Here is a 25,333-nt window from a genome sequence, read left to right as displayed (position 1 = left end):
GAGCCTTATTAAAGAGCAGAAAGATTAATTAATCTCAGAAAAGCCACAACAAACAAACACACAGTAATTGGCAAGGTGAGACTGAGATCTACGTAGTCCAGCCGTTGGATTCTGTGTGTGTGTGTGTGTGTGTGTGTGTGTGTGTGTGTGTGTGTGTGTGTGTGTGTGTGTGTGTGTGTGTGTGTGTGTATGTGTGTGTGTGTGTGTGTATGTGAGTGTGTGTGATGTCCTAACAGCACAGTTGGGACCAGGGCCATTAGCCCCTCCTGTTTGTGAGTGTAATAGTCTGGGCCTGCAGAGAGGTGACCACACACACACACCTGCCAGGCTCATCCCTGACCCTGCAACGGCTAATTAAAAGTGTGTGTGTGAGAGGGAGGGTCCACCCTGTGTTGGCCAGCGCCCAGCGTTCCCCTGGCCTGGAGGGACAGGCAGGCCTTAGTAACTGTCGTGTGGAGCCAAGCTCACTGCTGCTGTGAAACAGTAACACCCCACCCTGCAGACCAGGGGGTGCAAGTCAATATTAAGAAAGGTGTTCCTAATGTTTGATATACTCAGTGTATAATGATAGCTAGAAACACATGTAGCAGAATATGTTGATCAAACATAGTTATCCTTGTCACCTTAGAGTTAATCCATGTAGCAAATACACAGATCCCACTGTTGGTTCTGTTACTGACACAGATCCCACTGTTGGTTCTGTTACTGACACAGAGACTTACAGCTGATCCCACTGTTGTTTCTGTTACTGACACAGATCCCACTGTTGGTTCTGTTACTGACACAGATCCCACTGTTGGTTCTGTTACTGACACAGATCCCACTGTTGGTTCTGTTACTGACACAGAGACTTACAGCTGATCCCACTGTTGGTTCTGTTACTGACAGAGATACTTACAGCTGATCCCACTGTTAGTTCTGTTACTGACACAGATCCCACTGTTAGTTCTGTTACTGACACAGATCCCTCTGTTGGTTATGTTACTGACACAGATCCCACTGTTGGTTCTGTTACTGACACAGAGACGTACAGCTGATCCCACTGTTGGTTCTGTTACTGACACAGATCCCACTGTTGGTTCTGTTACTGGCACAGATCCCACTGTTAGTTCTGTTACTGACACAGAGACTTACAGCTGATCCCACTGTTGGTTCTGTTACTGACACAGATCCCACTGTTGGTTCTGTTACTGACACAGATACTTACAGCTGATCCCACTGTTAGTTCTGTTACTGACACAGATCCCACTGTTAATTCTGTTACTGACACAGATCCCACTGTTGGTTCTGTTACTGACACAGATCCCACTGTTAGTTCTGTTACTGACACAGATCCCACTGTTGGTTCTGTTACTGACACAGATACTTACAGCTGATCCCACTGTTGGTTCTGTTACTGACACAGATCCCACTGTTGGTTCTGTTCCTGACACAGAGACTTACAGCTGATCCCACTGTTGGTTCTGTTACTGACACAGAGACTTACAGCTGATCCCACTGTTGGTTCTGTTACTGACAGAGATACTTACAGCTGATCCCACTGTTGGTTCTGTTACTGACACAGATCCCATTGTTGGTTCTGTTACTGACACAGATCCCACTGTTAGTTCTGTTACTGACACAGATCCCATTGTTGGTTCTGTTACTGACACAGATCCCACTGTTAGTTCTGTTACTGACACAGATCCCATTGTTGGTTCTGTTACTGACACAGATCCCACTGTTAGTTCTGTTACTGACACAGATCCCACTGTTGGTTCTGTTACTGACACAGATCCCACTGTTGGTTCTGTTACTGACACAGATCCCACTGTTGGTTCTGTTACTGACACAGATCCCACTGTTGGTTCTGTTACTGACACAGATCCCACTGTTAGTTCTGTTACTGACACAGATCCCACTGTTAGTTCTGTTACTGACACAGATCCCACTGTTGGTTCTGTTACTGACACAGATCCCACTGTTGGTTCTGTTACTGACACAGAGACTTACAGCTGATCCCACTGTTGGTTCTGTTACTGACACAGATCCCACTGTTGGTTCTGTTACTGACACAGATCCCACTGTTGGTTCTGTTACTGACACAGAGACTTACAGCTGATCCCACTGTTGGTTCTGTTACTGACACAGATCCCACTGTTGGTTCTGTTACTGACACAGATACTTACAGCTGATCCCACTGTTGGTTCTGTTACTGACACAGATCCCACTGTTGGTTCTGTTACTGACACAGAGACTTACAGCTGATCCCACTGTTGGTTCTGCTACTGACACAGAGACTTACAACTGACCCCACTGTTAGTTCTGTTACTGACACAGATCCCATTGTTGGTTCTGTTACTGACACAGATCCCACTGTTAGTTCTGTTACTGACACAGATCCCATTGTTGGTTCTGTTACTGACACAGATCCCACTGTTAGTTCTGTTACTGACACAGATCCCATTGTTGGTTCTGTTACTGACACAGATCCCACTGTTAGTTCTGTTACTGACACAGATCCCACTGTTGGTTCTGTTACTGACACAGATCCCACTGTTGGTTCTGTTACTGACACAGATCCCACTGTTGGTTCTGTTACTGACACAGATCCCACTGTTGGTTCTGTTACTGACACAGATCCCACTGTTGGTTCTGTTACTGACACAGATCCCACTGTTGGTTCTGTTACTGACACAGATCCCACTGTTAGTTCTGTTACTGACACAGATCCCACTGTTAGTTCTGTTACTGACACAGATCCCACTGTTGGTTCTGTTACTGACACAGATCCCACTGTTGGTTCTGTTACTGACACAGAGACTTACAGCTGATCCCACTGTTGGTTCTGTTACTGACACAGATCCCACTGTTGGTTCTGTTACTGACACAGATCCCACTGTTGGTTCTGTTACTGACACAGAGACTTACAGCTGATCCCACTGTTGGTTCTGTTACTGACAGAGATACTTACAGCTGATCCCACTGTTGGTTCTGTTACTGACACAGATCCCATTGTTGGTTCTGTTACTGACACAGATCCCACTGTTAGTTCTGTTACTGACACAGATCCCATTGTTGGTTCTGTTACTGACACAGATCCCACTGTTAGTTCTGTTACTGACACAGATCCCATTGTTGGTTCTGTTACTGACACAGATCCCACTGTTAGTTCTGTTACTGACACAGATCCCACTGTTGGTTCTGTTACTGACACAGATCCCACTGTTGGTTCTGTTACTGACACAGATCCCACTGTTGGTTCTGTTACTGACACAGATCCCACTGTTGGTTCTGTTACTGACACAGATCCCACTGTTGGTTCTGTTACTGACACAGATCCCACTGTTGGTTCTGTTACTGACACAGATCCCACTGTTAGTTCTGTTACTGACACAGATCCCACTGTTAGTTCTGTTACTGACACAGATCCCACTGTTGGTTCTGTTACTGACACAGATCCCACTGTTGGTTCTGTTACTGACACAGAGACTTACAGCTGATCCCACTGTTGGTTCTGTTACTGACACAGATCCCACTGTTGGTTCTGTTACTGACACAGATCCCACTGTTGGTTCTGTTACTGACACAGAGACTTACAGCTGATCCCACTGTTGGTTCTGTTACTGACACAGATCCCACTGTTGGTTCTGTTACTGACACAGATACTTACAGCTGATCCCACTGTTGGTTCTGTTACTGACACAGATCCCACTGTTGGTTCTGTTACTGACACAGAGACTTACAGCTGATCCCACTGTTGGTTCTGCTACTGACACAGAGACTTACAACTGATCCCACTGTTAGTTCTGTTACTGACACAGATCCCATTGTTGGTTCTGTTACTGACACAGATCCCACTGTTAGTTCTGTTACTGACACAGATCCCACTGTTGGTTCTGTTACTGACACAGATCCCACTGTTGGTTCTGTTACTGACACAGATCCCACTGTTAGTTCTGTTACTGACACGGAGACTTACAGCTGATCCCACTGTTGGTTCTGTTACTGACACAGAGACTTACAGCTGATCCCACTGTTGGTTCTGTTACTGACACAGAGACTTACAGCTGATCCCACTGTTGGTTCTGTTACTGACATAGAGACTTACAGCTGATCCCACTGTTGGTTCTGTTACTGACCCAGAGACGTACAGCTGATCCCACTGTTGGTTCTGTTACTGACACAGATCCCACTGTTGGTTCTGTTACTGACACAGATCCCACTGTTGGTTCTGTTACTGACACAGATCCCACTGTTGGTTCTGTTACTGACACAGAGACTTACAGCTGTTCCCACTGTTGGTTCTGTTACTGACACAGATCCCACTGTTGGTTCTGTTACTGACACAGATCCCACTGTTGGTTCTGTTACTGACACAGATCCCACTGTTGGTTCTGTTACTGACACAGATCCCACTGTTGGTTCTGTTACTGACACAGATCCCACTGTTGGTTCTGTTACTGACACAGATCCCACTGTTGGTTCTGTTACTGACACAGATCCCAATGTTGGTTCTGTTACTGACACAGATCCCACTGTTAGTTCTGTTACTGACACAGATCCCACTGTTGGTTCTGTTACTGACACAGATCCCACTGTTGGTTCTGTTACTGACACAGATCCCACTGTTAGTTCTGTTACTGACACAGATCCCACTGTTGGTTCTGTTACTGACACAGATCCCACTGTTAGTTCTGTTACTGACACAGATCCCACTGTTGGTTCTGTTACTGACACAGATCCCACTGTTGGTTCTGTTACTGACACAGATCCCACTGTTGGTTCTGTTACTGACACAGATCCCACTGTTGGTTCTGTTACTGACACAGATCCCACTGTTAATTCTGTTACTGACACAGATCCCACTGTTGGTTCTGTTACTGACACAGATCCCACTGTTAGTTCTGTTACTGACACAGATCCCACTGTTGGTTCTGTTACTGACACAGATACTTACAGCTGATCCCACTGTTGGTTCTGTTACTGACACAGATCCCACTGTTGGTTCTGTTACTGACACAGAGACTTACAGCTGATCCCACTGTTGGTTCTGTTACTGACACAGATACTTACAGCTGATCCCACTGTTGGTTCTGTTACTGACAGAGATACTTACAGCTGATCCCACTGTTAGTTCTGTTACTGACACAGATCCCATTGTTGGTTCTGTTACTGACACAGATCCCACTGTTAGTTCTGTTACTGACACAGATCCCACTGTTGGTTCTGTTACTGACACAGATCCCACTGTTGGTTCTGTTACTGACACAGATCCCACTGTTGGTTCTGTTACTGACACAGATCCCACTGTTGGTTCTGTTACTGACACAGATCCCACTGTTGGTTCTGTTACTGACACAGATCCCACTGTTGGTTCTGTTACTGACACATAGACTTACAGCTGATCCCACTGTTAGTTCTGTTACTGACACAGAGACTTACAGCTGATCCCACTGTTGTTTCTGTTACTGACACAGAGACTTACAGCTGATCCCACTGTTAGTTCTGTTACTGACACAGATACTTACAGCTGTTCCCACTGTTGGTTCTGTTACTGACACAGATCCCACTGTTAGTTCTGTTACTGACACAGATCCCACTGTTGGTTCTGTTACTGACACAGAGACTTACAGCTGATCCCACTGTTGGTTCTGTTACTGACACAGAGACTTACAGCTGATCCCACTGTTGTTTATGTTACTGACACAGAGACTTACAGCTGATCCCACTGTTGGTTCTGTTACTGACACAGAGACTTACAGCTGATCCCACTGTTGGTTCTGTTACTGACACAGAGACTTACAGCTGATCCCACTGTTGGTTCTGTTACTGACACAAAGACTTACAGCTGATCCCACTGTTGGTTCTGTTACTGACACAGATCCCACTGTTGGTTCTGTTACTGACACAGATCCCACTGTTGGTTCTGTTACTGACACAGATCCCACTGATGGTTCTGTTACTGACATAGATCCCACTGTTGGTTCTGTTACTGACACAGATCCCACTGTTAGTTCTGTTACTGACACAGATCCCACTGTTGGTTCTGTTACTGACACAGAGACTTACAGCTGATCCCACTGTTGGTTCTGTTACTGACACAAAGACTTACAGCTGATCCCACTGTTGGTTCTGTTACTGACACAGATCCCACTGTTGGTTCTGTTACTGACACAGATCCCACTGTTGGTTCTGTTACTGACACAGATCCCACTGATGGTTCTGTTACTGACATAGATCCCACTGTTGGTTCTGTTACTGACACAGATCCCACTGTTAGTTCTGTTACTGACACAGATCCCACTGTTAGTTCTGTTACTGACACAGATCCCACTGTTCGTTCTGTTACTGACACAAAGACTTACAGCTGATCCCACTGTTGGTTCTGTTACTGACACAGAGACTTACAGCTGTTCCCACTGTTGGTTCTGTTACTGACACAGAGACTTACAACTGTTCCCACTGTTGGTTCTGTTACTGACACAGAGACTTACAGCTGTTCCCACTGTTGGTTCTGTTACTGACACAGAGACTTAAAGCTTAAAGCTGTTGGTTCTGCTACTGACACAGAGACTTACAACTGTTCCCACTGTTGGTTCTGTTACTGACACAGAGACTTACAGCTGATCCCAATGTTGGTTCTGTTAAAGACACAGAGACTTACAGCTGATCCCACTGTTGGTTCTGTTACTGACACAGATCCCACTGTTTGTTCTGTTACTGACACAGAGACTTACAGCTGTTCCCACTGTTGGTTATGTTACTGACACAGAGACTTACAGCTGATCCCACTGTTAGTTATGTTACTGACACAGAGACTTACAGCTGATCCCACTGTTAGTTATGTTACTGACACAGAGACTTACAGCTGATCTCACTGTTGGTTCTGTTACTGACAGAGATACTTACAGTTGTTCCCACTGTTGGTTCTGTTACTGACACAGAGACTTACAGCTGTTCCCACTGTTGTTTCTGTTACTGACACAGAGACTTACAACTGTTCCCACTGTTGGTTCTGTTACTGACACAGAGACTTACAGCTGTTCCCACTGTTGTTTCTGTTACTGACACAGAGACTTACAACTGTTCCCACTGTTGTTTCTGTTACTGACACAGATACTTACAGCTGATCCCACTGTTGGTTCTGTTACTGACACAGATCCCACTGTTGGTTCTGTTACTGACACAGAGACTTACAGCTGTTCCCACTGTTGGTTCTGTTACTGACACAGATCCCACTGTTGGTTCTGTTACTGACACAGTGACTTACAGCTGATCCCACTGTTGGTTCTGTTACTGACACAGAGACTTACAACTGTTCCCACCGTTGGTTCTGTTACTGACACAGAGACTTACAGCTGATCCCACTGTTGGTTCTGTTACTGACACAGATCCCACTGTTGGTTCTGTTACTGACACAGAGACTTACAGCTGTTCCCACTGTTGGTTCTGTTACTGACACAGAGACTTACAGCTAATCCCACTGTTGGTTCTGTTACTGACACAGATCCCACTGTTGGTTCTGTTACTGACACAGAGACTTACAGCTGTTCCCACTGTTGGTTCTGTTACTGACACAGTGACTTACAGCTGATCCCACTGTTGTTTCTGTTACTGACACAGAGACTTACAGCTGTTCCCACTGTTGGTTCTGTTACTGACACAGATCCCACTGTTGGTTCTGTTACTGACACAGAGACTTACAGCTGTTCCCACTGTTGGTTCTGTTACTGACACAGATCCCACTGTTGGTTCTGTTACTGACACAGAGACTTACAACTGATCCCACTGTTGGTTCTGTTACTGACACAGATCCCACTGTTGGTTCTGTTACTGACACAGATCCCACTGTTAGTTCTGTTACTGACACAGAGACTTACAGCTGATCCCACTGTTGGTTCTGTTACTGACACAGATCCCACTGTTGGTTCTGTTACTGACACAGATCCCACTGTTAGTTCTGTTACTGACACAGAGACTTACAGCTGTTCCCACTGTTGGTTCTGTTACTGACAGAGATACTTACAGCTGTTCCCACTGTTGGTTCTGTTACTGACACAGATCCCACTGTTGGTTCTGTTACTGACACAGAGACTTACAGCTGATCCCACTGTTGGTTCTGTTACTGACACAGATCCCACTGTTGGTTATGTTACTGACACAGAGACTTACAGCTGATCCCACTGTTGGTTCTGTTACTGACACAGATCCCACTGTTAGTTATGTTACTGACACAGATCCCACTGTTGGTTCTGTTACTGACACAGATCCCACTGTTAGTTCTGTTACTGACACAGATCCCTCTGTTGGTTCTGTTACTGACACAGATCCCACTGTTGGTTCTGTTACTGACACAAAGACTTACAACTGATCTCACTGTTGGTTCTGCTACTGACACAGAGACTAACAGCTGATCCCACTGTTGGTTCTGTTACTGACACAGAGACTTACAACTGTTCCCACTGTTGGTTCTGTTACTGACACAGAGACTTACAGCTGTTCCCACTGTTGGTTCTGTTACTGACACAGATACTTACAGCTGATCCCACTGTTGGTTCTGTTACTGACACAGAGACTTAAAGCTGTTCCCACTGTTGGTTCTGTTACTGACACATAGACTTACAGCTGATCCCACTGTTGGTTCTGTTACTGACACAGATCCCACTCTTGGTTCTGTTACTGACACAGAGACTTACAGCTGTTTCCACTGTTGGTTCTGTTACTGACACAGAGACTTACAGCTGTTTCCACTGTTGGTTCTGTTACTGACACAGAGACTTACAGCTGTTACCACTGTTGGTTCTGTTACTGACAGAGACTTACAGCTGATCCCACTGTTAGTTATGTTACTGACACAGATCCCACTGTTGGTTCTGTTACTGACACAGAGACTTACAGCTGATCCCACTGTTGGTTCTGTTACTGACAGAGATCCCACTGTTGGTTCTGTTACTGACACAGATCCCACTGTTGGTTCTGTTACTGACACAGAGACTTACAGCTGATCCCACTGTTGGTTCTGTTACTGACACAGAGACTTACAGCTGATCCCACTGTTAGTTCTGTTACTGACACAGATCCCACTGTTGGTTCTGTTACTGACACAGATCCCATTGTTAGTTATGTTACTGACACAGATCCCACTGTTGGTTCTGTTACTGACACAGATCCCACTGTTAGTTCTGTTACTGACACAGATCCCACTGTTGGTTCTGTTACTGAAACAGAGACTTACAGCTGATCCCACTGTTGGTTCTGTTACTGACACAGATCCCACTGTTGGTTCTGTTACTGACACAGATCCCACTTTTGGTTCTGTTACTGACACAGAGACTTACAGCTGATCCCACTGTTGGTTCTGTTACTGACATAGAGACTTACAGCTGATCCCACTGTTGGTTCTGTTACTGACACAGAGACTTACAGCTGATCCCACTGTTGGTTCTGTTACTGACCCAGAGACTTACAGCTGATCCCACTGTTGGTTCTGTTACTGACACAGAGACTTACAGCTGATCCCACTGTTGGTTCTGTTACTGACACAGAGACTTACAGCTGATCCCACTGTTGGTTCTGTTACTGACACAGAGACTTACAGCTGATCCCACTGTTGGTTCTGTTACTGACACAGAGACTTACAGCTGATCCCACTGTTGGTTCTGTTACTGACACAGAGTCTTACAGCTGATCCCACTGTTGTTTCTGTTACTGACACAGAGACTTACAGCTGATCCCACTGTTGGTTCTGTTACTGACACAGAGTCTTACAGCTGATCCCACTGTTGTTTCTGTTACTGACACAGAGACTTACAGCTGTTGCCACTGTTGGTTCTGTTACTGACAGAGAGACTTACAGTTGTTCCCACTGTTGGTTCTGTTACTGACACAGAGACTTACAGCTGTTCCCACTGTTGGTTCTGTTACTGACAGAGACTTACAGCTGATCCCACTGTTAGTTCTGTTACTGACACAGATCCCACTGTTGGTTCTGTTACTGACACAGATCCCACTGTTAGTTCTGTTACTGACACAGATCCCACTGTTGGTTCTGTTACTGACACAGATCCCACTGTTAGTTCTGTTACTGACACAGATCCCACTGTTGGTTCTGTTACTGACACAGATCCCACTGTTGGTTCTGTTACTGACACAGAGACTTACAGCTGATCCCACTGTTGGTTCTGTTACTGACACAGAAACTTACAGCTGATCCCACTGTTGGTTCTGTTACTGACACAGAGACTTACAGCTGATCCCACTGTTGGTTCTGTTACTGACACAGAGACTTACAGCTGATCCCACTGTTGGTTCTGTTACTGACACAGAGACTTACAGCGGATTCCTCAGATGTCATTAAATACAGCTGCACATACACCTCCATGCACATGATTTCCCCTGTCTTTATTAAAGGCCTTCCGTAAATGTCCTTTTCTATTCACCTTTCCTCCTCCCTCCCATCCCTTTACTCCTTCTATTCCACCACCCTTTATGAAGCGGATGTCTATTCAGTCAGCAGAGAGAGAGAGAACCTGTTGCAGGGGAAATCACGTCATCTGTATCTCCTTCTGAACCCTTATCATCTACATTGAGGTATAGGGGCAGGGGAGGGAGAAGGGGGAGGGGAGAGAGAATAGGAGAGGGAGAGAGAAGGGGAGAGAGAGAGAGAGAAGGGGAGAGAGAAGGGGGGATAGAGAAGGGGAGAGAGAGAGAGAGAAGGGGAGAGAGAAGGGGGAGGGAGAGAGAAAAGTGGAGAGTGAGAGAGAAGGGGAGAGAGAGAGAGAGAGAGAGAGAGAGAAGGGGAGAAAGAAGGGGAGAGAGAAGGGGAGAGTAAGAGAAGGGGAGAGGGGAGGGGAGAGAGAGAGAAGGGGAGAGGGGAGAGAAGGGGAGAGAGAAGGGGAGTTGGGAGAGAGAGAAGGGGAGAGGGAGAGAAAGAAGGGGAGAGGGAGAGGGAGAGAGAGAAGGTGGGAAGGAGAGGGAGAAGGGAAGAAGGAGGGGGAGAGAGAAGGGGAGAGAGAGGGGGAGAGAGAGATGGAGAGGGGGAGAGAGAAGGGGAGAGGGGGAGACAGAATGGAAGAGAGAGGGAGAGAGAAAAGGGGAGAGAGAGGGGGGAGAGAGATGGAGAGGGGGAGAGAGAAGGGGAGAGGGAGAGAGAGAAGAAGAGAGAGAGAGAAGGGGAGAGAGAAGGGGAGAGGGAAGAGGAGAGAGAAGGGGGAGGGGAGAGAGAAGGGGGAGAGAGAAGGGGAGAGAGAGAGAGAGAGAGAGAGAAAAGGGGAGAGAGAGAAGGGGAGAGGGAGAGAGAGAAGGGGAGAAGGAGAGGGAGAAGGGAAGAAGGAGGGGGAGAGAGAAGGGGAGAGAGAGGGGGAGAGAGAGATGGAGAGGGGGAGAGAGAAGGGGAGAGGGGGAGACAGAATGGAAGAGAGAGGGAGAGAGAAAAGGGGAGAGAGAAGGGGGAGAGAGATGGAGAGGGGGAGAGAGAAGGGGAGAGGGAGAGAGAGAAGAAGAGAGAGAGAGAGAGAGAAGGGGAGAGAGAAGGGGAGAGAGAAGGGGAGAGGGAAGAGGAGAGATAAGGGGAGAGAGAAGGGGGAAGGGGAGAGAGAAGGGGAGAGGGAAGGGGAGAGAGAAGGGGGGAGGGGGAGAGAGAAGGGGAGAGGGAAGGGGAGAGAGAAAGGGGGAGGGGGAGAGAGAAGGGGAGAGTGAGAGAAGGGGAGAGTGAAGGGGAGAGAGGAGGGGAGAGAGAAGGGGAGAGAGAAGGGGAGAGAGAAGGGGGAGGGGGAGAGAGAAGGGGAGAGAGGAGGGGAGAGAGAGAGAAGGGGAGAGGGGAGAGAAGGGGAGAGAGAAGGGGAGTTGGGAGAGAGAGAAGGGGAGAGGGAGAGAAAGAAGGGGAGAGGGAGAGGGAGAGAGAGAAGGGGAGAGAGAAGGGGGAGGGGGAGAGAGAAGGGGAGAGAGGAGGGGAGAGAGAGAGAAGGGGAGAGGGGAGAGAAGGGGAGAGAGAAGGGGAGTTGGGAGAGAGAGAAGGGGAGAGGGAGAGAAAGAAGGGGAGAGGGAGAGGGAGAGAGAGAAGGGGAGAGAGAGAGAGAGAAGGGGAGAGAGAGAGAAGGGGAGAGGGAGAGAGAGAAGGGGAGAAGGAGAGGGAGAAGGGAAGAAGGAGGGGGAGAGAGAAGGGGATAGAGAGGGGGAGAGAGAGATGGAGAGGGGGAGAGAGAAGGGGAGAGGGGGAGACAGAATGGAAGAGAGAGGGAGAGAGAAAAGGGGAGAGAGAGGGGGAGAGAGATGGAGAGGGGGAGAGAGAAGGGGAGAGGGAGAGAGAGAGAGAGAGAGAGAGAGAGAGAAGGGGAGAGAGAATGGGAGAGGGAAGAGAGAAGGGGGAGGGGGAGAGAGAAGGGGAGAGGGAAGGGGAGAAAGAAGGGGGAGGGGGAGAGAGAAGGGGAGAGGGAAGGGGAGAGAGAAAGGGGGAGGGGGAGAGAGAAGGGGGGAGTGAGAGAAGGGGAGAGTGAAGGGGAGAGAGGAGGGGAGAGAGAAGGGGAGAGAGAAGGGGAGAGAGAAGGGGAGAGAGAAGGGGGAGGGGGAGAGAGAAGGGGAGAGAGGAGGGGGGGAGAGAGAAGGGGAGAGGGGAGAGAAGGGGAGTTGGGAGAGAGAGAAGGGGAGAGGGAGAGAAAGAAGGGGAGAGGGAGAGGGAGAGAGAGAAGGGGAGAGAGAGAGAGAGAAGGGGAGAGAGAGAGAAGGGGAGAGGGAGAGAGAGAAGGGGAGAAGGAGAGGGAGAAGGGAAGAAGGAGGGGGAGAGAGAAGGGGAGAGAGAGGGGGAGAGAGAAGGGGAGAGAGAGAGAAGGGGAGAGTGAAGGGGAGAGAGAGAGAAGGGGAGAGTGAAGGGGAGAGAGGAGGGGAGAGAGAAGGGGAGAGAGAAGGGGATAGAGAAGGGGAGAGAGAAGGGGGAGGGGGAGAGAGAAGGGGAGAGGGGAGAGAAGGGGAGAGAGAAGGGGAGTTGGGAGAGAGAAGGGGAGAGGGAAGGGGAGAGAGAAAGGGGGAGGGGGAGAGAGAAGGGGAGAGTGAGAGAAGGGGAGAGTGAAGGGGAGAGAGGAGGGGAGAGAGAAGGGGAGAGAGAAGGGGAGAGAGAAGGGGGAGGGGGAGAGAGAAGGGGAGAGAGGAGGGGAGAGAGAGAGAAGGGGAGAGGGGAGAGAAGGGGAGAGAGAAGGGGAGTTGGGAGAGAGAGAAGGGGAGAGGGAGAGAAAGAAGGGGAGAGGGAGAGGGAGAGAGAGAAGGGGGGAGAGAGAGAGAGAAGGGGAGAGAGAGAGAAGGGGAGAGGGAGAGATAGAAGGGGAGAAGGAGAGGGAGAAGGGAAGAAGGAGGGGAGAAGGGAAGAAGGAGGGGGAGAGAGAAGGGGAGAGAGAGGGGGAGAGAGAAGGGGAGAGAGAGAGAAGGGGAGAGTGAAGGGGAGAGAGGAGGGGAGAGAGAAGGGGAGAGAGAAGGGGAGAGAGAAGGGGGAGGGGGAGAGAGAAGGGGAGAGAGGAGGGGAGAGAGAGAGAAGGGGAGAGGGGAGAGAAGGGGAGAGAGAAGGGGAGTTGGGAGAGAGAAGGGGAGAGGGAAGGGGAGAGAGAAAGGGGGAGGGGGAGAGAGAAGGGGAGAGTGAGAGAAGGGGAGAGTGAAGGGGAGAGAGGAGGGGAGAGAGAAGGGGAGAGAGAAGGGGAGAGAGAAGGGGGAGGGGGAGAGAGAAGGGGAGAGAGGAGGGGAGAGAGAGAGAAGGGGAGAGGGGAGAGAAGGGGAGAGAGAAGGGGAGTTGGGAGAGAGAGAAGGGGAGAGGGAGAGAAAGAATGGGAGAGGGAGAGGGAGAGAGAGAAGGGGGGAGAGAGAGAGAGAGAAGGGGAGAAGGAGAGGGAGAAGGGAAGAAGGAGGGGGAGAGAGAAGGGGAGAGAGAGGGGGAGAGAGAGATGGAGAGGGGGAGAGAGAAGGGGAGAGGGGGAGACAGAATGGAAGAGAGAGGGAGAGAGAAAAGGGGAGAGAGAGGGGGGAGAGAGATGGAGAGGGGGAGAGAGAAGGGGAGAGGGAGAGAGAGAGAGAGAGAGGGAAGAGGAGAGAGAAGGGGAGAGAGAAGGGGGAGGGGGAGAGAGAAGGGGAGAGGGAAGGGGAGAGAGAAGGGGGGAGGGGGAGAGAGAAGGGGAGAGGGAAGGGGAGAGAGAAAGGGGGAGGGGGAGAGAGAAGGGGAGAGTGAGAGAAGGGGAGAGAGAAGGGGGAGGGGGAGAGAGAAGGGGAGAGAGGAGGGGAGAGAGAGAGAAGGGGAGAGGGGAGAGAAGGGGAGAGAGAAGGGGAGTTGGGAGAGAGAGAAGGGGAGAGGGAGAGAAAGAAGGGGAGAGGGAGAGGGAGAGAGAGAAGGGGAGAGAGAGAGAGAAGGGGAGAGAGAGAGAAGGGGAGAGGGAGAGAGAGAAGGGGAGAAGGAGAGGGAGAAGGGAAGAAGGAGGGGGAGAGAGAAGGGGAGCGAGAGGGGGAGAGAGAAGGGGAGAGAGAGGGGGAGAGAGAGATGGAGTGGGGGAGAGAGAAGGGGAGAGGGGGAGACAGAATGGAAGAGAGAGGGGGGGAGAAAAGGGGAGACAGAGGGGGAGAGAGATAGAGAAGGGGAGAGGGAGAGAGAGAATGGGAGAGGGAGAGAGAGAAGGGGAGAGAGAGGTGGAGAGAGAGGGGGAGAAGAGAAATAGAAGGGGGAATGGCAGAGGGGGAGAGAGAGGGGGTAGAGAGAGGGGGAGCGAGAGATGGAGAGAGAGAGCAGGAGAGAGAGGGGTAGCGAGAGATGGAGAGAGAGAGGGGGAGAGGTGGGAGAGAGTGGGGGGAGAGAAAGATGGAGAGAGGGGGAGAGAGAGGAGGAGAGGTAGAGGGGGAGAGAGTGAGGGGGAGAGAGAGATTGGGAGAGGGGGAGAGAGGGGAGAGAGAGATGGGGAAAGAAATAGAAAGGGGAATGGGAGAGGGGGAGAGAGAGGGGGAGAGAGAGATGGAGAGAGAGGTGGATAGAGAGATGGAGAGAGGGGGGAGAGAGAATGGGGGAGAGAGAGAATGGGGAGAGAGAGCGAGAGAGAGAGGGGGAGAGAGGGGGAGAGAGGCGGGGAGCGAGAGATGGAGAGAGAGGGGGATAGAGAGATGGAGAGAGGGGGAGAGAGAAATGGAGATAGAGAGGGAAGAGAGAGGGGGGAGAGAGAGAGGGTAGGAGCGAATAAGAGGGGGAAAGAGAGAGGGGGAGAGAGAGAATGGAGGAGAGAGAGTGAGAGAGAAAGGGGGAGAGAGGGGGGAGTGAGAGAGACAGTGAGAGAGAGAGAGGGTAAGAGAGAGAGAGGGTGAGAGAGAGAGGGGGGAGAGAGAGATTGGAGGAGAGAGAGTGAGAGAGAGAGGGAGAGAGAGAGAGAGAGAGAGAGAGAGGGTGAGAGAGAGAGAGAGAGAGAGAAAGAGGGTGAGAGAGAGAGCGAGAGCGAGAGGGAGATGGAGAGGTGCTCAGAGATAAAGCTGACAGCACACTTCATTTAGGGGACTGAATTAGATTACATTTTCCCCCTGTCATTTCATTTCTCCCCGCCTACCCTCCTCCTCTCTCTCTTTCAGTCATTCCCTCTCTCCCTGGCTGATCCTATAGTGGAGATATTAAATGGAGTGTGTCTGAGTGTCTAGCCCCAAGCAGGCAGGCAGCAACACCAGCACAGCTGACATTTTGACAGACGGGACTGAGGGTTTGGGTCTGTGTCCCAAATAGCACCCTATTCCCCCTAGTGAACCTTATGAGCCCTCGTCAAAACTAGTGCACTATAAAGGGAATATGGGACCATTTGGGATGCCATGGTCTGCTACGGTCAGTGTTCTAGCCCTCTGAATCAGCAGATAGGATCTAGCATTATGGAAGCTGAGAGGAAGGTCCACACTAGAGGGATGACCTATTCTCTGCTTGAGATCTGAAGACTAGGCATTAGTTAAGCGGGCTAACACTGTCTCGTGTCTCGCAGGCTACCTGGTGTGAGTGTGTGTGCGTATGTTATGGGGCTTACTTGGTCAAATCCCCTCTCTGACATACATACACCTCTCTCTTCCATCCCTCCTCCTCTCCTCTCTCTCTCTCCACAGGGTGGATCAGTCACAGGGTTCTTATTGTCCCTGTGTTTATGGAGACTCTTCACATTCCCTCCCTCCCTCTCTCCGTCTCTCTTTCATCTCTCCTCTTTTCTCTCTCTCTGCCTTGGGCTCAATTCCTCGACCGAATAATGCATTTTCTTTGTTTATTTGTCTCAAGTGCTACAGTGGATTTTCAGAACGCGATGTGTTCTACACAGTAAAGAGCTATCTATTTTTGTAGCAGTGTGTTAAACTGTATGTGAAAATGGGATTCTATTATAAATTGTATTTTAATGCTTAGGGACTATTGGACGATTTGTCCAAATGACCACTAAAGGAGATCCTAATAAAATCAAATCAAATTTCTAGACTGAATTATTTGGTACACACTACAACAGCAGTCTGTCACTTTGAAAGGCCAGATCGTTGAGTTTATGAGTTTGTGATGGTGTATTTTGAGTGGACTTTCCCTTTAACATGAATTGCTATTAATGTGTTATCTGTGTTATGCTGTTCTACAGTGTCTCTGTCTGTTTATCTTCCTCCTCAAGAGAATGTTCTGACCACAGTGCAGGCAGGGAAATATGTCAACCCTGATTGGGGTCTTACTCTCAGACGGGTGTATGGTCGAGCTGGCGTGCACACACACACACAACAAGTAAGTCTGCTGTTTGACTGATGTGGAGGCTGTAAGGCTGAACTGCAGAGACAGGATCCTTTGTGCTTTCACAGAAGAAAAGCTGGATATTACTGTATCACTGTCACACACACACACACACACACACACACACACACACACACACACAGTTCCTGTCACCATACCTAACCAAGCCCCCAGAGCCTGGGTTTACATCAAACAGTCTAGGACACGATCACATTTTCTCTGTACCCAACGCATCACACGTAGGTGTATGAAATAAAGTATGTTTTCTAAACCTGTCCTTGTGTACCAACCATTCAACTTTATTTCAGTGCTAACTAACCGTCAAGACCTTGACCAGTTGAATCAGGTGTTCGTTCTGGCACTACAATAGATGAACGGCTGTGGGTAGTGGAAGAGAGGTTTGGGAACGCCTGTACACCAGAGTAACTTAATGTTCCATCTAGATTCTACACACATGACACGACATGTAGCATTTGTCTGCTGCAGGGAGATATTACTCCTGTGTATTATAATCAGCCCCATCACCCAGGGGACACACACACACACACACACACACACACACACACACAGATGTCAGATATGTGTTCTACTTTAGATTCTGAATGCAGAGCGACCAGCTTCATGCCTGACAGGCAGCGCCAAAGAATGTTGGACAACTAAACACACAGGAGCTGGAGGGAGGGAGGGAGGTTGAACATCTACAAAAAGAGAACGAAAGAGAGAAAGTGAGAGTGAAAGAGAAAGCGAGGGAGAGGGTGATAGAGACCTTGCTGTGGCGAACAGTGTTTTCGACAAAGCCTCTCTGCAGGGTCTCTGTCCAACACACCTGAACACCCTCAGGCCTACAGACACACAGAGAGAACCCCATTTAAAAAGTAAATAACATTTGAACCTTGATTTATACAGGTTTTCTTCATTGAGATGTCCATTAGCAGCAGGAAGAACAATGTTTCAGACAAAACAATTACATTCACTAACACAACATGAAACAAAACTATAGATACACATACAGTACAGCAATTACTCTATAGTAATTGTAGCAATGTAGCAATGAGATGATGAGTAACACAATGCATGGCATTTGAAAATACCATGCTTTTGTTTTGCCTGAATTCAGAACCAGTTTCAAAATCATACAGATTCTGATGTATGTTGTTACATGCTCTTGTGCAATGCACAGACTCTCTCTCTCTCTCTTCTTTTTTCTTCTGTGCATGATTAAGGTTATTATTTTTGTGGTGGTAGAATTAAGCATTTTGTTTTTCGTATTGAAATGACCCTGATTTTTGCGGGGATGGCAGCCTGAATGGGGATGCCGTCCCTGTCACTTCGGCTCGGCTTTAGGTGTGTTACTGAAGCTGCTGTCACGATGGAGGAGTTTCTGGTCGCCGTAGGATACGAGAATGTTGCTTATGCATCCCGGATGAATAAAGCGGTGGTGGTTTTTCTTAAAGAAGAGTGTCTTGTTGATCGGATGGTTGAGCATGGTGTACTTCTTAAAGAAGAGTGTCTTGTTGATCGGATGGTTGAGCATGGTGTACTTCTTAAAGAAGAGTGTCTTGTTGATCGGATGGTTGAGCATGGTGTACTTCTTAAAGAAGATTGTCTTGTAGATCGGATGGTTGAGCATGGTGTACTTCTTAAAGAAGAGTGTCTTGTAGATTGGATGGTTGAGCATGGTGTACTTCTTAAAGAAGAGTGTCTTGTTGATCGGATGGTTGAGCATGGTGTACTTCTTAAAGAAGAGTGTCTTGTTGATCGGATGGTTGAGCATGGTGTACTTCTTAAAGAAGAATGTCTTGTTGATCGGATGGTTGAGCATGGTGTACTTCTTAAAGAAGAGTGTCTTGTTGATCGGATGGTTGAGCATGGTGTACTTCTTAAAGAAGAGTGTCTTGTTGATCGGATGGTTGTGCATGGTGTACTTCTTAAAGAAGAATGTATTGTTGATCGGATGGTTGAGCATGGTGTACTTCTTAAAGAAGAGTGTCTTGTAGATCGTCTGGTTGAGCATGGTGTACTTCTTAAAGAAGAGTGTCTTGTTGATCGGATGGTTGTGCATGGCGTACTTCTTAAAGAAGAGTGTCTTGTTGATCGGATGGTTAAGCATGGCGTACTTCTTAAAGAAGAGTGTCTTGTAGATCGTATGGTTGAGCATGGTGTACTTCTTAAAGAAGAGTGTCTTGTTGATCGGATGGTTGAGCATGGTGTACTTCTTAAAGAAGAGTGTCTTGTTGATCGGATGGTTGAGCATGGTGTACTTCTTAAAGAAGAGTGTCTTGTAGATCGTCTGGCTGAGCATGGTGTACTTCTTAAAGAAGAGTGTCTTGTTGATCGGATGGTTGAGCATGGTGTACTTCTTAAAGAAGAGTGTCTTGTTGATCGTATGGTTGAGCATGGTGTACTTCTTAAAGAAGAGTGTCTTGTAGATTGGATGGTTGAGCATGGTGTACTTCTTAAAGAAGAGTGTCTTGTTGATCGGATGGTTGAGCATGGTGTACTTCTTAAAGAAGAGTGTCTTGTTGATCGGATGGTTGAGCATGGTGTACTTCTTAAAGAAGAATGTCTTGTTGATTGGATGGTTGAGCATGGTGTACTTCTTAAAGAAGAGTGTCTTGTTGATCGGATGGTTGAGCATGGTGTACTTCTTAAAGAAGAGTGTCCTGTTGATCGTATGGTTGAGCATGGTGTACTTCTTAAAGAAGAGTGTCTTGTAGATCGTCTGGTTGAGCATGGTGTACTTCTTAAAGAAGAGTGTCTTGTTGATCGGATGGTTGTGCATGGCGTACTTCTTAAAGAAGAGTGTCTTGTTGATCGGATGGTTGAGCATGGCGTACTTCTTAAAGAAGAGTGTCTTGTAGATCGTATGGTTGAGCATGGTGTACTTCTTAAAGAAGAGTGTCTTGTTGATCGGATGGTTGAGCATGGTGTACTTCTTAAAGAAGAGTGTCTTGTTGATCGGATGGTTGAGCATGGTGTACTTCTTAAAGAAGAGTGTCTTGTAGATCGTCTGGCTGAACATGGTGTACTTCTTAAAGAAGAGTGTCTTGTTGATCGTATGGTTGAGCATGGTGCACTTCTTAAAGAAGAGTGTCTTGTAGATCGGATAGTTGAGCATGGTGTACTTCTTAAAGAAGAGTGTCTTGTTGATCGGATGGTTGAGCATGGTGTACTTCTTAAAGAAGAGTGTCTTGTTGATCGGATGGTTGAGCATGGTGTACTTCTTAAAGAAGAATGTCTTGTTGATCGGATGGTTGAGCATGGTGTACTTCTTAAAGAAGAGTGTCTTGTTGATCGGATGGTTGAGCATGGTGTACTTCTTAAAGAAGAGTGTCTTGTTGATCGGATGGTTGTGCATGGTGTACTTCTTAAAGAAGAATGTCTTGTTGATCGGATGGTTGAGCATGGTGTACTTCTTAAAGAAGAGTGTCTTGTTGATCGGATGGTTGAGCATGGTGTACTTCTTAAAGAAGAGTGTCTTGTAGATTGGATGGTTGAGCATGGTGTACTTCTTAAAGAAGAGTGTGTTGTTGATCGGATGGTTGAGCATGGTGTACTTCTTAAAGAAGAGTGTCTTGTTGATCGGATGGTTGAGCATGGTGTACTTCTTAAAGAAGAGTGTCTTGTTGATCGGATGGTTGAGCATGGTGTACTTCTTAAAGAAGAGTGTCTTGTTGATCGGATGGTTGAGCATGGTGTACTTCTTAAAGAAAAGTGTCAGCTGACCTCCAGTGGAGGATAATACATGGAGCTATAGCCACCAACATGCATCTGGTACACCTGTACCCTACTGTTGGGGAGGGGTGTCCATTCTGTGCTGAGTCTGAAACTCTGGCACATCTGTTTTTACTGTGTCCCAGGTTGGTCCGGATGATTGAACTGATCACTGATTGGTTCTCAACGTTGGGAGAGGTTTTCTCTTCCCAACTGTATATATTTGGGCCAAAGTACAGGTTCAGTCAAAAGGGTGTAGTTGTGTTGCTTAATTTTGTGTTAGGGGCAGCAAAATTAGCGATATAGAAGACCCGAAAGAACAGTATTCGGGAACAGGGGTCTGTGGATGTGGTGGGAATGCTGGAGGGAATGTTGGCAGAGAGACTAAGGGTTAAGTTTGCCTATTATAAACTTGTCAACAATATTGATCTGTTTTTGAGTATATGGGGTATTCAGAGGCTGTTGTGTTTAGTTACTGTGGAGGATGTGTAACTGTGGTTTTGAATGAGTATTTATTGTGTGGTGGGCTCCCAGACCCAATAAAGATTATTTAAAACTCAACTCTCTCACTCTCACTCACACACACACTCACCCACTCACTCTCACACTCACTCTCACACTCACTCTCACACTCATACCAGGTCTTAGGATTTATCTGTTGAATCAAGTGGCAACACATTACACTTCTGAATATCCACACTAAAGCAATCTTGCAATATACCTATATTATAAACATACAAACAATCCGGTACAGTATGTCATTTTTTAGAGACATGCTAAAATCGCCACTGATAATTAATATAATAATACCCATTCTCGTCATAAAAAAGACACACACACACACACACACACACCCACATGCATTCCCAGTATAATACCCATTCTCAATCTAACTGGGTCAATCCCATGTCTATTCTGAGGAGAGGGGGCTGATTCTGCTGAAATGGAGGATCCGGCCATGGAGCTGAAATACCACTACGACAGCTCCTTTCTACCATCGTATGGTTGTTTGACAGGGTTGGAGCTACACACCCCTCCCTCCTTTCTTTCCTTCCTTCCAACCTCCCTTCCTTGCCTCATTCCTACATTCTTTCCTTGGGTTAACAGCTGATGTGTTTGTGATTGGATAAATGAAACCCTCTAAGATATTTGACACCACAAAACAGGGCCAGGGAGAGGCTGCAGAGAGAGAGACCTAGCGGGAAGCGCGAGAGGCAGAGGGAGGGGGGAGAGAGAAAGAGCAAGGGGGTAAGAGAGAGCGAGAGAGGGAGCAGAGAGGACAGTAGTTTCATTAGTGAGATTGATTAGATGAGAGGAGAGGCTAACAGCCCTGCTGCTCTTTAGCTAAATGTCATCTCTGGGACTATCAGCATCCCACACACACTCACGCTATCAACATCATGTGTGGGCCTATCAGCATCCCACACACACTCATGCTATCAACATCATGTGTGGGCCTATCAGCAAGGGTCTGTTCAGGAAGGAGCAACGCACATAGAAATACCTTGTATGGAACAGATATGATTGTCAAGTAGAAAACTGAATCATGTCAACCCTATTTACAACACTTCTATCTGCCACGTTTCACCTCACTGACTACACACCGGGCGTTCCTGACACTGCCACACCAATATATTCATAGACCAGACAGATGAGAAAACCCAGTCGAAGTATGATCAGTAGATTCACCACTATAGGAAACATGCTGGGTCCACGGGGGGTCTAGAATGAGTTATCATAGAGATGTGTGGCTTTCTCATTTGGTTGTGAGATGAGAGTGTTGGCGGCTGTGATAATTAGGTTGGGACTAGAACCTGAGGAGATTCAACTGATGACTTACTACCATGCACGATAACACCCCACAACCACCTTATAATAACACACTCATCTTAATGCACGATAACACCCCACAACCACCTTATAACACATACACGCATGCACACAAACACAAACCTCAACTCCACCTTACTATTGCCCCAAAACTCAAACACATGGCACCCCCCCCACTTTCTTAAATCATGATTAGTAATTCCCTTCATCTCTCAAAACCTCCTCCCCTAGCCATCATGCTCCCATCTTCTCCACCCATACGCCCACACACACCTGGCAACACACACACACCTGGCAACACACACACACACAACGGCGACACACACACACACACACACACACGCCCTGCGCTATTAATGACATACACCCATCCCCAGGACTCTTCTTTAAAGGCTGCCTCTTACATGGAAACCTAACAAGTGTGAAATTAGAAAGGTTACAAAATAAGCACACACACACACACACACACCAGAATAAAGGCTTACGGAGCTCAGAAGAGGGATCGAAGCTTAATTGAAAAGTTTATTCCTTTCAGCTATAATGCAGCAGGCAGCAGAGGGGAGAGACACAACAGGAGGAATTAAAATATGATGGTTTGTATGTGTCTGCATACACACAGAAACTCAGATGTAATTGCTGTTCCCTAAAGTCTTTATCCTCCCATCTTCGTCTTCACTACAGACAGGGTTCCATGATTTAATCTGTAATGAGATGCAAATGAGATGCAACTCCAGGCCTGGGGTGTGGCCAGCCATGGGGAAGCTGTCTGATGTCAGCATTCTGAAGAGAACCAACACCTTGAGACCAGCGTCTGAATGTGTCTGTGTGATGGTCTATCGTTTTGTTCATTACACCCAGACAAATGTTTTGATCTAATTCCAGAGTTCGATTAAATAGTTCTCTAAGCGTGTAATACCACTGTAATATAACTCACTCTAATACACTGACTACTATTGTCACGCCCTGATCTGTTTCACCTGTTCCTGTTATAGTCTCCACCCCCTCCAGGTGTCGCTTATTTTCCCCAGTGTATTTATCCCTGTGTTTCCTGTCTCTCTGTGCCAATTCGTCTTGTATGTTTCAAAGTCAACCAGCGTTTTTCCTTTTCTCCTGCTGTTTCTCTCACAGCTGTTGAGTTGTCCTACAGAGAGAGAGAGAAAGAGAGGGAGGGAGGGAATAGGCTGAGATAGTGAGAACCAGGGAATAAAAATGCAGGAGAGAGGAAGGAAGTGAGATATTACCAAGAGGAGAAGCTGGTAGCATGGCTGTTGACAAGAGAAAAATACACCTTTCAGAAAGAAGTAAACCTTACCCTCCTTTTCTGCCGAACTCCGTCTGACAAACAACCCCATCTTCCCTCACTCACAAACCGCAGTGTGAAGAGGGAAAGAGAGAGAGAGCGAGAGAGAAAAAGACCGCAGCAATCTGCTTACCTGACATCACTGGTGAAACTGTCTGTAATTTACTGCTCTCTCCAGCTCTACCCTGCTCTGCTGTGTACACACACATCCCTGCCTCTCTGCAGCAGTTTGTAAATTAGTTTCAGTGCAAACAGGCAGGTCTGTATGTGTCAGAGGTGGTGAGGCAAGGACTGGGTCCTGTTCTCTTCATCTCTCTCTCTCTCTCTCTCTCTCTCTCTCTCTCTCTCTCTCTCTCTCTCTCTCTCTCTCTCTCTCTCAGCATCGCTCAGCATCGCTCAGCATCGCTCAGCATCGCTCCAAGCATCACCTTTTGAAGTTAAGCGTTAAGGTTTTGGATAGGGTGCAAACATTATGTTTAGGAATTCATCCCGAAGGGTTAAGTTAAGGGTTAGGGATAGGGTTAAACAAACAAACAAAATTGTGTCCACCACTGGGATGGAACACAAATCTAATTTATCCAGCACATGTTTTGTAAACAACAGGTGTAGTAGACGAACAGTGAAATGCTTAATTAGGGACCCTTCCCAACAATGCAGAGAGAAAGAAAATAGAGAAATAATGTAACAATAAATACACAATGAGTATGATAACTTGGCTATATACACAGCGTACCAGCAGGGCTACGAGGTCATTCAAGTAGATAAGAACATACAACTAGTAACAAAGTGACAGATAGTAAACAGTAGCAGCAGCGTATATCACATACGCTGCTGCTACTGTTTACTATCTGTCACTTTGTCAAAAGAGTTAGTGCAAAAAGGGTCAATGCAGATAGTTAAATAGTTAACCAATAGCTACCCGGACTAACTATTTAACAGCATTATGGCTTGGGGGTAGAAGCTGTTCAGGGTCCTGTTGGTTCCAGACTTGGTGCATCGGTACCGCTTGCTGTGCAGTAGCAGAGAGAACAGTCTATGACTTGGGTGGCTGGAGTCTTTAGGGCCTTCCTCTAACACCACCTGGATGGGAAGTCCTGGATGGCAGGGAGCTCGGCCCCAGTGATGTACTGGGCTGTACACACTACCCTCTGTAGTGCCTTGCGGTCGGATGCCAGGTCAGTTAGGAAAGCTAAGGCTAGCTTTGTCAAACAGAAATTTGCTTCCTGTAGCACTAATCACAAAATGTTTTGGGACACTGTAAAGTCCATGGAGAAAAAGAGCACCTCCTCCCAGCTGAGGATAGGAAAGACTGTCACACCGATAAATCTACGATAATCGATAATTTCAATAAGCATTTTTTCCACAGCTGGCCATGCTTTCCACCTGGCTAACTCTACCCCGGCCAACATCTCAGCACCCCCTGCTGCAACTTGCCCCCCCCCCCCCCCCTGCTTCTCCTTCACCCAAATCCAGACAGCTGATGTTCTGAAAGAACTGCAAAATCTGGATCCCTCAGAATCAGCTGGGATAGACAATCTGGACCCTCTCTTTCTAAAGTTGTTGCAACCACTATTACTAGCCTATTCAAACTCTTTCGTATCGTCTGAGATCCCCAAAGATTGGAAAGCTGCCGCAGTCATCCGCCTCTTCAAATACCTATATCCATCCTGCCCTGCCTTTCTAAAATCTTCGAAAGCCAAGTTAAACAATCACCGACCATTTCGAATCCCACCGTACCTTCTCCAATATGCAATATGGTTTCCGAG

General features: G+C 47.5%; 1 protein-coding gene across 1 annotated transcript in view; it reads right to left on the bottom strand.

Annotated features, from left to right (window-relative positions):
- The window catches only part of LOC110524511 (disabled homolog 1), a 357,464-nt gene that overhangs the window by 307,421 nt on the left and 24,710 nt on the right, over positions 1-25,333 (bottom strand). The gene's annotated exons all lie outside the window — the stretch shown is intronic.

The sequence above is a fragment of the Oncorhynchus mykiss genome, chromosome 5 (assembly GCF_013265735.2).
Source record: "Oncorhynchus mykiss isolate Arlee chromosome 5, USDA_OmykA_1.1, whole genome shotgun sequence".
Taxonomy (NCBI): Eukaryota; Metazoa; Chordata; class Actinopteri; order Salmoniformes; family Salmonidae; genus Oncorhynchus; species Oncorhynchus mykiss.
This window is presented reverse-complemented; position numbering and strand designations above follow the sequence as displayed.